The sequence below is a fragment of the Haemaphysalis longicornis genome, unplaced genomic scaffold (assembly GCF_048455015.1).
Source record: "Haemaphysalis longicornis isolate Haplotype H1 unplaced genomic scaffold, Haemaphysalis longicornis Haplotype H1 scaffold_1, whole genome shotgun sequence".
Classification (NCBI taxonomy): Eukaryota; Metazoa; Arthropoda; class Arachnida; order Ixodida; family Ixodidae; genus Haemaphysalis; species Haemaphysalis longicornis.
In genome coordinates, this window is record NW_027526203.1 from 175,999,651 (window position 1) to 176,006,444 (window position 6,794).

Sequence of the window (6,794 nt, forward strand, 5' to 3'; positions counted from 1 at the left end):
GCAAAAGGTAGTTGAAGCAACAATAGTACCATCAAGTCACAACAGAAGAATTTCATGGTTCATATATCATGTGAACGTCTTTTCAAGCTTATCTCTCAATTGTTTGTTACCGGTACACGTTATCGCTTCGATTTAGCGGAAATTGTTTGTTATCGGCAGGATTTAGCGGAAAAATAAAAATTTTGGCGCGAAATGTTAAATTTCTCAGTGAATAAATCATCCTGTACAGCTGGACAAGCACTGAGGGCACTATGAAACGCGAAATCTCTGGAATAAAACAATGTTGTATTTTGTCTGCATGACCGCGCTTGCTGGATATACCTAGGCGACTCCCGCGACGAATTATGAAATTTAGGACGTATGAATATGATATGGGGTGTTTGATCGAGCGTCTGGCGACTCCATGAATGTATGCACGTTTATATATGTATGTGCATATTTATACGCATACACACCTTTTGCATACACGTTCGCACGTTCAAAAACGCTTATGAAATATGAACGAGGGTAGAATATATACGCACATGTTTCGTACGCATATTTGAACGTGCCGTCTATATGTGACGTCTATGCACACGCATGGTACTGTATGACCACAAAACCAATAAGCAACAAAAAACAACAAGCACGGAGACTACCAAAAATAACAAACACAAAATAAGAAATAACATGCAGATAAACTACAGAAATAACAAACACCCAAAGCAACCAAAAATAACTAACACACAAAATATATAACAATACATGCGACCAAATGTACTACAAAATACAGTAAAGCCCGCTTATATCGAACAGCGCGAGGATTGTGAAATAGTTCGATATAGCAAAAATTCGATATAGGAAGTGAAGCAAAAAAAAACTTATATCAGAGCTATCTTGCCGACGGAGTCACGCGCTAACGCTGAGCGCTTACACCCTGCAGTTCACTATTGATACGGACGGCACTTTCTCGGAAAGAAAACAATAATTTATTGGGGCGGAACAACTGCGTCAGTGTAGCCTGCTTCTTGGAGCGCAACGCGTTGCTGATGACTGCTTGCTCCACGGTATCTAAACAGTCGACAAACACAAGACCGCTGCCCTCAATGGCACTGCAGTATCGCCGTAGCAGGGCCACGGCAGTGATGGCTTCGCTCGTGTTCGGAAGCGGTACGGAGTCCTCGGCGTCTTCGACAGAGCGGAGACAAGCATGGATACAAGCGAATAACAGCGAACCCAGCGAACCGAGCAAGTGCGCGCAGCGAGTGGCGCGGACTTGAAGTTCGGTAACACCGCAGCCCGCAGCGCCCAACGTGGCGCTTTCGGCTTCAACGGCGTGCATGCGTGGAGCTGGTCCACTCTGCCACGGCCTGTTTGGACGCACCCGAGCTCGCGCGGGAGTGGCAAGCGACACCCGTGCCACCGCTGCGCGCCGACTTATTGCGAGAAAGCCTGCCGCATGCCTAAGGAGATCGAAAAATGCCGTGCGGGAGAGTTCGATATATCCATTGTGAGCAAAATCGCGTTCGATATAAAAAGTTTGAAATGCATGTAATTTTTACCAGAATGATACAAGGGTTCGATATAGGCAATAATTCGATATATCCATGTTCGATATAAGCGGGCTTTACTGTATACAAAACACACCACAAATATATGTAAAAAATATACAAGGCATGCAACGGAATATGCAAAATCAACAACGACGTATAAACAACGATGTACAATACCGAAACTTTGTGCAAATTGTACAACGTCATATTCAACTATTCACTGTTTTTTGAACAGCGTTGGTGCTGCTTATACTCAAAAGAGGGCGCCGCAGCCACTAAAAATGCCCGTGAAGAGACACTGGATTGAGTTTCGTTAATTTGGAGTAAAATATGCGTTAATACGTTGTGGGCAGAGAGTGTCTCTCGCAGTGTCTTTGGGACTGCAACTTTCCGGGAACACTCAACTGAATGAAGTATTAGGTCCGTGGGCATGTCCAAGCGTGCCCCACGGGCGAAAAAAGCTCTGATCTAGTTTTTGTAATACACATGTCTTGATCATATTCTGTAAACCTCTGGACGCATGCTTGCACATTTACTTAATTACTTCTTTAACATCGTCCCCATCAACGTTATCTCTGTCACCACATCCATCTGGCGTAGCACGTTAGGCATTTTGGCTCGGCTAACATCGCCAGTCTTCATTAAAGAACGTTCCCTCTATCTCTCCATCTCTCTCTTTGGGCTGCTTCTACCGGTGGTCAGGACTCCGGCAGGCCTGCAGCACTGCGAGGCCATTGAGCTGAACGTCCCCTGCCGTGGTTGTAATTTCACCGCTTGGTCCGCCAAGAAAGCTGCGTCTGGGGTATCCTCTCTCGTGGCGGAGGCTGCCAGCTTGGATGGAATGCCGGCTTGTGTCAAGGTACTATTCTTCCCAGAACTGAATGCTTCTGGCTGGTCCACTGAGTTCTGTTCTCCCGCTCTTCGTTCCTGTACGCCCCGGTGGAAAAAAAGTGTTGCCTGGACTGTCTTTTTGTAAGTTGAATAACAAAGTGGAAGAAAGCCAGTTACTCTATTTCGAATTATTGCACATCCGGCAAACCACAGTGGTGGAACAACGTATTCCTGGAATGTTTTACGCAGACGATGTTCTTTTGCGCTATAACCGGTGATGAACACAGAGATATACAACTGCTCCCACATATTTGTAGCCAGGAAACCGCCGACTGTGGGTTAAATTTTAGCCCTTAAATGTAGGGAATAACACTTTTAAGCGACAGTATAACTAGCGCAGTGTCAATATAGAATGGCAAAATACGCAGAGTGAAAAAAATACGAATATGTGGTAGTATAGTTGAACGAAGGAAAAAAAGCTCAAGAACTCACGAGGAACAACTTAAAATGAAAGGCAAATACAGCTATAATAAAGCACCGAACACTGCGGGGTGTACAAAATAGGAAGTGGTGCGTGGAATTTGGAAAGGCGTAATGGTTATGTTACTCGCATTGGAGAATGAAGTACTCTGCTTAAAATCAGACGCGCTATCACACCTAGAAGTAACTTTGAGTTTTGAGGAAAAGTTTTGAGGAAATGTTGGGAACTATGGTTCCACGTAAGTGGAGAGCGAAAGTGTTTAAATACGTCAGCATGAAAAGCGTGGGCACACCGTGGCTAAAAAAGGCTGCAAGGCTAAGATATCTAGGACGAAACATATAAAATGACACCGGCGAGGAAAAGACAGCCAAGGTGACGAAGAAAAAGGATAGCAAATATAAAGAAGTAAACAGAGGAAAAATCGAATCGCAAACGCAATTAGCAATGTACAGGGAAAATAACTGTGATAACAGGAATGAATATCTCTATGGTGAGTCCAAGAGCAGTGGTTTGTTTTTTGAGCCTAGAACAGTTTGCTGGTGTGTGTGGTCTGCGTGAAGAAAAGAAACTATTCAGCACATTTCATTGGAATGTGTTTATATTTATTCAAACCGATTCGAGGCAGCATTCCCTTCCCCGAAAACCTAGGGTTCAAAGGTAATAAGGGTGCATAAGATACTGAAGGAGGATTTGGATGTTGACGGAGGAAATGCAAGGAGGAAAGTATAGCGGACAGCCTGTCGCTAAGAGCAGGATTGAAAAAAAATCCCAGGACAAATACTCGCTTCTCATGGGTTGTGAATTCGGTAGCATTATTGGCCAATTCAACGCCTGGAAACGCTTTGTTAGTCGCTCCGCTTTCGCCTTTGCGCATTCGAAAGATTTCGATCTGCTTCCTACGCGTTGCACCGTTGCTTGTTCCTTCCGCCATGTAATGGGAGAGTTGATGTTGATCATGCATATGTTATGCCAGTTTGTTCACTCGTTCCGCTCCGTTCTTCCGCTCTCTTCGCCTGCGGTGCACTGGTTGGGACGGCCACCTTTCCCTACTGCTGAATTGAGGCTCGCGCTATGGAGAATTTCGCGGTGTGGAACGATTACCAGACACGTTGGCGGTTTCACGGCTGTGGCCGCCGACGCTTAAATCGATGCCAGCTTTTTCCATACATTGGCCATTTATTGCTTTTGCAGTAATGAAACGCTTGACCTAGATACATTGCTTTTTTCATGAGATTACGTAGGTGATCAACCCCGACACAAGGGTTATGCCAGAAACAAGCAATCAAAACATTCGTCGGGGCGCTTGCGTGGTTAGAAGGCGATAGCGTGGCGATACTTATTAATAGCTTCTTTGCTGCTGTATCGTATTTACATCTTTCTTCACGTTCGTTTAGTTGACTTTAGGGGGGAATTACTTTGAGCGGCTTCTTTTCAGCTACACCGTGTACGCGTCTCTTCCCTACAGTGCCACAGCTTCCCTAGAATCGGGGTTCTGCGCGATTTATGCGCGCAAAACCCTGATTCTAGGGAGTTTGAAACATAAATAACGTTTAGGTGCCATGCGGCCCGCACTATTCTTCAATGTTTACATTTCCAGTTCATAAATTTGTGAATTTTCTGCAGCGGGAAAGTTAGCCACTCAGACGTCCCGGTTACTGGTCAGCCCCCAGTGGGTATGGGTTAAGAAAGGAACAAAAACAGCGATAACAAGTTTTGTTCCGTGGTGGCAACGTGCAGCATTTATTTAAACTTTTGACTTGTACCCCTTCTTAAACTGCGAGTGTTTTTATACTGCCTATAGAGTACGCCTTGTAAGAGTAAAATTCGTATAAAGATAGCACACTTCGTAGAGGAGGGGGCTGCTGCGGTTCTGACCCGAACTGAAATGCCGTTGGATCACAGTATGGTTTTCACAGCACAGCTTGAACTTGGTTCGTTAGCGTTAGCAAAAAAAAAAAAATTCCATGGGAAAAACATCCTCTGGAGCGAGTCCCCGGCACGACCTTCGCGCAGTGGCTTTAGCAAAAAAAAAAAATTCACAGCATATCCACGGGGTGAATGATGATGAGTGGGCGAAGCTCCTGAGGGGAAATCATCGGTAAAACCGTGACTCTTCAGTGAAAGTTCGCCCACTACATCTGTGTCCGAACGTAACGTCTAGAAAGTCTCGCTTAAACCACGCGTCGGCACCTTGGGGCTGAGCTCGCCTGATGCGTTTTGCAGACGCCTCACGAGCTCTCACTGCATCGGGGTCGGCCTGCCGATACGCGCGCTTTCTCGCCGCTTCCCGTTCTCTGACGTTTTGGAGGTCCTCTTCGCGCCGCAGCCGTGCCGCTTCGCGTACGGCAGGGTCCTCGCGCCGTTGCCGTGACGCTTGGGCCTCTCGTTCTCGAACGCTGGGATCTTGGCGGCGTCGTCGCGCAGCCAGACGACACGCTTCGGCCTCCCTCTCTCGTACGGCAGGATCTTGGTGGCGGCGTCCCGCAGCTTCACGGAGCGCTTCTGCCTCGCGGGCTCGCACATCTGCAGCCTTATCCATCGGGCGACTCCGAGCGCGCGCCAACAGCGAACGGATTTTATTACAACGCTCCCCGCCATCTAGTAAACAATCCAAGAACTAAACTAGAGGTAGCCACGCCATCTAGTAAACAATCCAAGCGCATCTTTTCATCATATACAAGTACCGCCATCTAGTAAACAATCCAAGAACTAAACTAGAGGTAGCCACGCCATCTAGTAAACAATCCAAGAACTAAACTAGAGGTGGCTACATACATACGTCGAAGATGGACAGACCCACGCCCTAAGGAGCTTCGCCCCTAAAAGCCCCCCTATCTGCTCCTTTCGTTGCATCTGCCGACGCAAGACGATAGTCGACTGGCGCCCCTGCCATGTAAACGCCTCCCTTCGTTCCTTTCCCGTCTCGTTCCTCTCAAAATAACATGCTAGAGGTTTGCTCAAGTCAATTTAAATTTACCTCATTCTACTGCCCCAGGCCGGGTGCCTCGACGCCAGCGCTGCCGTAGGCGGAGACGCGCGTGATTCGAGGCACCCTACTACTATGTTTATAGAACCACGATGCCCTGCTCCACGTGCATTCGAAGCGGAACGTGGAACCTATCTAGTGGAACCTTTCGTTACTGTTGCCATTTGGTTTCTTAAAATTCTGCCAGGAGCTATAGCGGTGAGGGCAACAGCAGGCGACGATTTTGTGCAGTTGATGCATTTCATTTGATATCACAAAAAAGAAGCATCCAGGATTTTTTTTAAAATAACGGAACACTGCAAATATCAGGTATGAATTGATTTTCTTCCTCACATTTGAGTAATGTTTCGTTCTTGTTGAACAATGTTGACAAGTATGAAGATTGTCACCGGACTTTGGCGTTTAGGCTTAGCTGTGGGTATATAGGACTATTGCGCAGATTCAGTTTCACTTTGGCTGGGTGGCTGAATCGAGTCACAGAGAGACAGACAGACAGACAGACAGAGAGACAGACAGACCATACTTTCTGCGTTTAAGTAGCCCAAGAAAGACTATCGTCTTAAAAATATGCCGAGCGCACGTGCGCGTGCGCCTTGTGAGGAGCGCCCGATGTCGTCCAGGCTTGCGCCACATGAGGAGCTCCCGCATTCGTCGTTCTCGTATTCGGCGCGGGGGACCCGTGGCGCCCCAGTCGCTACAAGGCTCCCCCAGAAAAGCCGGTGGCCGTTGTGTGCCCAGGTGATGCGTTTGGTCGGTTGAGCTTAGGAATTCCCGGCGGTGTCGTTGAAGTGGGGAAGGCCTGGGTGGGTCGCAGGGAGGCGACGAAAGCGGGGTTGGCTCGGTCGGCGGCGACGACGTCTTGGCCGCCGTTAATCTCCAGGGTGACAGTCTTATATCTTACCGCCTCGTTTCACGTGTTTCTGAGCAATTGCAGAGTCGTGCACGAATCTGGCATGCCATTCCT